Source organism: Macaca fascicularis, chromosome 5 (genome assembly GCF_037993035.2).
Source record: "Macaca fascicularis isolate 582-1 chromosome 5, T2T-MFA8v1.1".
Classification (NCBI taxonomy): domain Eukaryota; kingdom Metazoa; phylum Chordata; class Mammalia; order Primates; family Cercopithecidae; genus Macaca; species Macaca fascicularis.
Genome location: NC_088379.1, coordinates 3,738,977 through 3,745,757, shown reverse-complemented (window position 1 = coordinate 3,745,757; position 6,781 = coordinate 3,738,977).

The following is a 6,781-nucleotide window of genomic DNA, read 5'->3' as shown; positions in this document are numbered from 1 at the left end:
TTGGCCATTACAAGGAGATTGTACAAGTTTATTAGTGGATCCCAATACTTGTATGTCATTGGTACCTCCAGTTTGTTCTTTTAGTAATGTGGCCGTATAATATGTTCTATTGCCTGATTTGCATTGTTGATAGGAGGTATAACAGGAACTATGTACGGAAGATTGGAAAGAGCTACAAGGGCATTCTAGGAGCGGCCCGCTAGGGGAGGTGTCTTTTGGGGTCGACTTATATTTCTATAGCTGATTTGGCATTAAGTAAGCTGTCTTGCCCGAGCAAGTTACTTGGGAGATTCTATCTGACGGAGGTTCAGATACTTGTTTTCCACTGCAGTCACAAGGCTGGCCGTGTTGTTTTTGTATTAGTTCAATTGCTTTATGAGGGTCATCAAAACCTGCATAGACTGTCACTATGTTATATAGAGCGATTATTTTCTAAAGGAATTTCATGTTAGGCTTCATTTTCTGAAAAACAAGAAGGAAAGAACTTCTCAGGGAGATTTATCTTCCCTGGACTGACAATGGTTATGATTTATTTGTCTTACCAATCTTTCAGGCAGCCATCTGGCTGCATCATTTTTTTGTGAGAAGATGCATACTGAGCCTTTTCCCCAAATTAAAACTGGATCGGGGCCATGCCATGAATTATTAAGTGGATCTTTCCATTTTACCATTGCAAACTGTTTTTGAGATTCAGGATGCCAGAAACGGTCGGCAGCCGATTTTCCATGACTGTCCAAATTTAAAAAATTAAGGATAAACAGGGCATGATTGAGTGTGTTTCTGGGGGTACCCTTCACGGGGTACCAGCTCCCCCCTTTTAATTTTGTGATAACAGTTTTTAATGACAGATGAGCTCTTTTTACTATATTTTGTCCTTGGGGATTGTAGGGAATGTCTGTGGTATGTTTAATTTGTAGGGTATTACAAAATCGTAAGAAGGTTTTGGCTGTATAACCGGGGCCATGGTCTGTTTTGATTTGTTTGGGTATTCCTAGAATAGAAAAGCAGTGTAATAAATGAGCTATGACATGTTTGGTGGCCTCTTCTGTTTGGAGAGTTGCACTGATAAATTCACTATAGGTGTCTATGCATACATGGATATATTTTAATTGACTGAATTCTAAGTGGTGAGTAATGTCCATTTGTCAAATTTTGTTGGGGATGAGTCCTCGGGGGTTAACTTCTAGATGGGGAACAGGTAAATGTGTTATGTAGTTGGCGCATTGTTTAACTATTTGTCGAGCTTGTTTTCTGGTAAGTTTAAACATAAGTCTTAAGGTTTGGGCGTTTAAATGATGTAAGGCATGTGCTTTTCGCGCTTGTTGTAAATTGTTTGTAGTGACTATGGCTATGGTTTTTGTTGTCGTGTCGGCTGTTGCGTTATTTTGTGTTAAAGGTCCTGGTAATCCTGAATGTGCTCTAATATGCCCAAGAAAAAAGGGAGTAGTCCTTTTTTGAATAAGTTGTTGACATTGTAAAAATAGGTTAGCTGTGTCTGAAATATGTTTAATTTGAGGCACGGTCTCTAAGAGGGGTATTGAATGAGCCAGGTAGGCGCTGTTTGTATACATGTTAAGTGGCTGACAAGGAAAAGCTGATAGTGTTGTAATTATAGCTTGTAATTTGACTAGCTGAGCTGATGTATAAGTGGTCTGGAATTTAACAACTACATTATTGTAGGTGTAAATGGTAAGTCTTGTGGAAGATTCATCAGTGAAAATTAGTAATGCGTCATTGAGAGGTTTTTTACTGGTAATATGGGGAAATACAAACGCATGAAGTTTGCAAAATTGAATGAGTTTGTTAGGTGGGTAATGGTTGTCAATTGCGCCAGTGTAAGAAGCGTAAGCAATTGGCCAGGCTTTCGTATTTTGTAACAGCCAATGAATGTGTGATTGAGTGTAGGGCTGTACAATGGTAGAGGGTTTTATTCTAAAGTATTTTCTATTGTTTTCTCTTCTCAAGATAATTAGATTAGCTATGGCATTATAATAAGGCAACAAAACCTTTTTAGGGGAGGAGGGCAGGTGTACCCACATAATGGGATTGTTTTGCCAAAATAGGTCAGTAGGGGTTATTGTTGTGTTAAAAATAAGGAATATTAATGGCTGAGAATAATCAATATTGGTAATAAATTGTGTTGCAATGGCATGTTTTATCTGTTGGAGTGCCATTAATGCTTCTTTAGTAATGGACCTGGGAGATTTTGGATTAGAGTCTCCTTTTAATATATCGAAAAGAGGTTTTAACTCTCCTGTAGTGAGCTTTAAGTACGGCCGAAGCCAATTTATGTCTCTCAGTAATTTTTGGAAATCATTTAAAGTTTTTAAATGATCACAACGTATAACGGCCTTTTGATTAATGATTTTAGGTCCATTGATTTGGAAACTAAGATAGGTGTATGGATTTTGTAATTGTATTTTTTCTGGGGCTATTTGTAGTCTAGTTGTTGTTAACTCTTGTTTGAGTTGGGCGAAGCACTGTAAGACTTGTTCGCCAATTTTTCTTGCTATTAAAATATTATCCATATAATGTATAATATACATTTGTGCCCATGTTTTTCTGACTGGCTCTATAGCGGCAGCTACATATTTTTGACACAAGGTAGGACTATTGGTCATACCCTGAGGTAAGACTTTCTATTGATAGTGCTTCATTGGTTGTTTAAAATTTGTAGATGGAAGACTAAAGGCAAATCTTTTTTGGTCAGCAGGATGAAGGGGAATTGTAAAAAAGCAATCTTTAAGGTCAATAATGATTTTAAAATATTTTTGAGGAATCGCGACCGGTGAAGGCAATCTTGGTTGTAAGGCACCCATAAGGATCATAGTGATATTTACTGTTCTTAAATCTTGTAAGAGTCTTTATTTGCTAGACTTTTTCTTAATGACAAAAATAGGTGTATTCTAAGGGGAACTACTTTCCTCAATATGTTTTGTTGCTAGTTGTTCCTGCACTAACTGTTGGACAGCACTTAGTTTATCATTGAGTAAAGGCCACTGATTAACCTAAACGGGTTTATCTGACTTTCAAGTAATGGGGTCAGCGCACCTTTGGGGTGCAGGTATGTCAGTGGCCTGAGCTAAAAATTTCCAAACTCTTTTTTATCAAGTTGTCTTGAAACCAGTATAGGCTGTGGGATACCGTTTTCTCCTTTTTCAAGACCTTTACCAGGGGTGTATCTTTGAGTTAACATTTGTGCAGTAACTATATCATTTGGACTATATATTATAATTTTCATTTGAGAGAGCAGATTTCGCCCCCAAAGATTAACGGGTAGGTAAGGGATGACAAATGGCTTAATGAGGCCTGAATTGTTTTCTTTATTTGTCTATGTTAGATATTTAGAACTTTGTTTAGGATTATTGCTTTGTCTAATTTTTCTTAAGTGAGTTAAAGTTTCTGTAGTAGGCCAATGAGAGGGCCAATCTTCTTGTTTAATGATTGTTACATCAGCCCCTGTGTCTATTAGTCTAGTGAATGCCTTCCCGTCTAACTATAAGGTTAGAGAGGGTTTTTGATTTGTAATTGGTTGCACCCAATATATATCTGATGATCTGAAACCTTTTGTATTTCTATTAGAGTATTGGATATTATTATCTGTTTTAACTAAAGGTAACAGGATTAACTGAGCTATTCTAGCTCCTTGAGGGACAGTAATAATACTATCAATAGCTCTGGCCATAATTTTAATTTTTTCTTTATAATCATTATTGATAACTCCAGGGAGGACTTGTAAGCCTCTCATGGTGACACTACTTTTTCCTAAAAGTAGCCTAAAAGTGTTAGGTGGTAAGGGTCCATTTAAGGTTTGCGGTTTCATTTCAGGTGTTAGTATTGTGTGGGAGGTGGAACTGAGGTCCAATCCTGTACTTCCTGGGGTTGCTCTACTAAGTTTTGAAATGGATTGTTGCTGCTGGCTGGAACAAAGCTGACTGCCCCATATGCTTGTTTCAGGGCCTGAGGCTGGCCCCTTATTTTGTTTCTCTGCCTGGAGGGTAAAGGATTTCCTTGACTGTTAGTTTTAGATTTACATTCATTTGCCCAGTGCCTTTTTCTTTTACACCTTGGGCAAAGGCCTGGGATTTTTGTTTCTGGACTTTTATTTTGGTCTTCATGGCAATTTTTTGCAAAGTGTCCCCTTTTATCGTATCTAAAACATTTCTTTTTATCTTTATTTTTGTTAATGAGGAAGTCTCTTACTGTTTGGCCGCTAAAAGCGGCGGCCATTGCTAGGCCTTGTTGATATGAGGGCCCAATATCTGAACAAAGGCGAATGTATCCTGTTAAATCTGTTTTCTTTCGATAAGGTCTGATTGCCGCTTGGCAGGCAGGGTTAGCATTTTCATAAGCTAACTGTTTAACATAATTTACACCCGTTTTTGCATTTTCAAAGATTCTACCTGCCGTGGTCATAAGCCTATGCACAAAGTCTGAAAATGGCTCATCGGGTCCTTGTTTAACTGCAGTGAGCGAGGCCCCTGGATCTCCTTTAACGGGAAGTTTTCTCCAGGCCTTTGTAGTAGCAGCCTGGATTTGTGAGAACAGTCCAGGGTCATATTGCATTTGGGCCTGAGTGTCTGCATAATTACCTGAACTAGTTAACATATCAAAATCTCAACTATTTCCTGCCTGTTGATTTTTTTTAGCTGTATCTTTACAATTTTTAAAGAACTTTGACTTCTAAATTAAGTGGTCTCCCCTAGAAAGAACTGCTCTGACTAAGGTATTTCAGTCTGTAGGAGTGAGCCAATTCTCAGCTACAGATTCCACTATAGCAAGAGTATATGGAGCAGTAGCCCTATACTGAGAGGCAGCAGTCTTTAACTCTTTTATAATAGTAAAATCAAATCCAGTATGATGCCTCTAAGCTTGCCCCTGTTTATCTATGGTTTTAGTGACTGGAAAAACGTCTTTGGGGGAGGAGTCTTTTTTATGTTGGCTAGCAACTAACCTCCCTCTTGGAACATGTTGTCCAGGCCGCTGAAGTGGGCGCAAGGAACCTTCTATCGTGTCTGAGTTAGGTATTTTTTCATTTCTTGTTTTTAGCTTTTGGAGCCTAATTATCAAAGATTGATGTAGCTTTTCAAGTTTAATTTGTTTTTCTAGTTGAGCAATTTTTTGCTTTAATTCTTCTTTGGGATCTATTGCTGCCATAACAATGGGCGCAGAAGCCTCATTACGTGTCTTATTATATGGGGGTGGGTATGAAGTAAAGGGAGGCAAATCAGGGTTGTGATATTTAGCCGCCTCTTCCTCTAAATCATCCCAATTTATATCTGATTGATTAGGCTTATTAATTTCTTTTTCTTTTTGAAGCATCTGTAAAATTGGGTATTTTTTTGGTTTGCTTTTGTGTGGCATTTCTTTATCTGTTATAGAAGGAGACTTGATTTCTTCATGATCACCTTCGAGGGAAATGAGATCTTTCTCTGCATCTTGTGGAGGCTTTGTGAGGTTAGAGCGGGAGCTAACCTTTAAAATATGCTCTGTCTGAGTGACCGCAGCCATAACTTGCGGATCGGCCTCTTTCTTATCTATTAAATCTCTAATGAGGTTCTAATAAGAGAAGGCGGTCACAGGAATTTTTTCTGGCCCAAAGGTATTATAATAGTCCTGAAAACAATCCCCTACTTTACGCTATCTTTTAATATCAATAGTTCTTTCCTGTGGGAACCAAGGGCAAGTGTCTTTTACAAAATCAAAAAATTTAAACAAATCATTACCTTTAACCTTTACTCCTCGTATCTTTAAAGCCTCTTTTAATTGTCTTACATATATTTGATGTTGGCTTAATTCTTGTCCCATTTCGGACGCGTCACTTACCTTCGATTCTGACGCGGCAGGTTCCCGCGGTGATCGGAAGAGTTTGACTCCTTTTATCTTTGTTAACGGTCGACCGTCCTTTGGCGTCCTCTTCCTCACGGAGTCTCTCGTTTTCGAGCCCCACGTTGGGCGCCACGTATCCCGGCCCGCGGGATCGTCAAGGCAGGACCTGGAGGAGGGGGTGGGAATTTGGGGAACAAGAGACACAAGAAATGGAGACAAGACAGTGCTCTGATCAAGTCTCGTTTAATGGCGGTAATGCAATGCCTTATATACATTTGGAGGGGAAGGGGTTGGGCTAAGGCGGAAATGACCTCATTGTGGAGGGCGTGGCCAGGTAGGTTTCGGTTTCTCCAGTCGGACGTCATGTTGCGCTTGCGCTATTAAGTAACAATTTTTCCTGGGCGTGAGAAAAGTGAGTGAAGAAGAAGCAGGAAGAACGCCATCTTTTAATGGCGGTATTAATATAGGGAAGAAGGTAAATCCAGGGAGGAGGTGTGAGGTGGAAATGAACACAGCTCAGGCGTTTTAATCCTCAATTACCATTCGCCATGGCCAGGGCGTGCAGCTCCGGACAAAATATAGTGCAGTATTTAAACCACATGCTTGTCAGCTGGTCACTAAGTGTCCTGGTGGCTCAGGCCGGAGCCAGTGCTTGTGAAGGGATCGCGTCATAGCCAGCTTCCCCTCTGGGCCCCACGGGTCTTTGCAGCCAGACTCCTTTTCCCGTGAGACGGCCCGGCCTGATTGAAAGCCAAGAGCGCTGGAGTTGAGTTTGAGGGGAAGATGGCAGAGAGAGGAGCCTGTGGTTCCATGGACAGTCAGAGACTGTGGCCTGGGGGCAGCGTCTTTCAACTCTCACCTCTGCAGCTCAGGGGCCTGGAGAGACCCCAACGAACCTGCAGGGCCTCCGTGTCCCTAAGTGTGCTGTGTAAATGCCCCATCTCACGGGGGT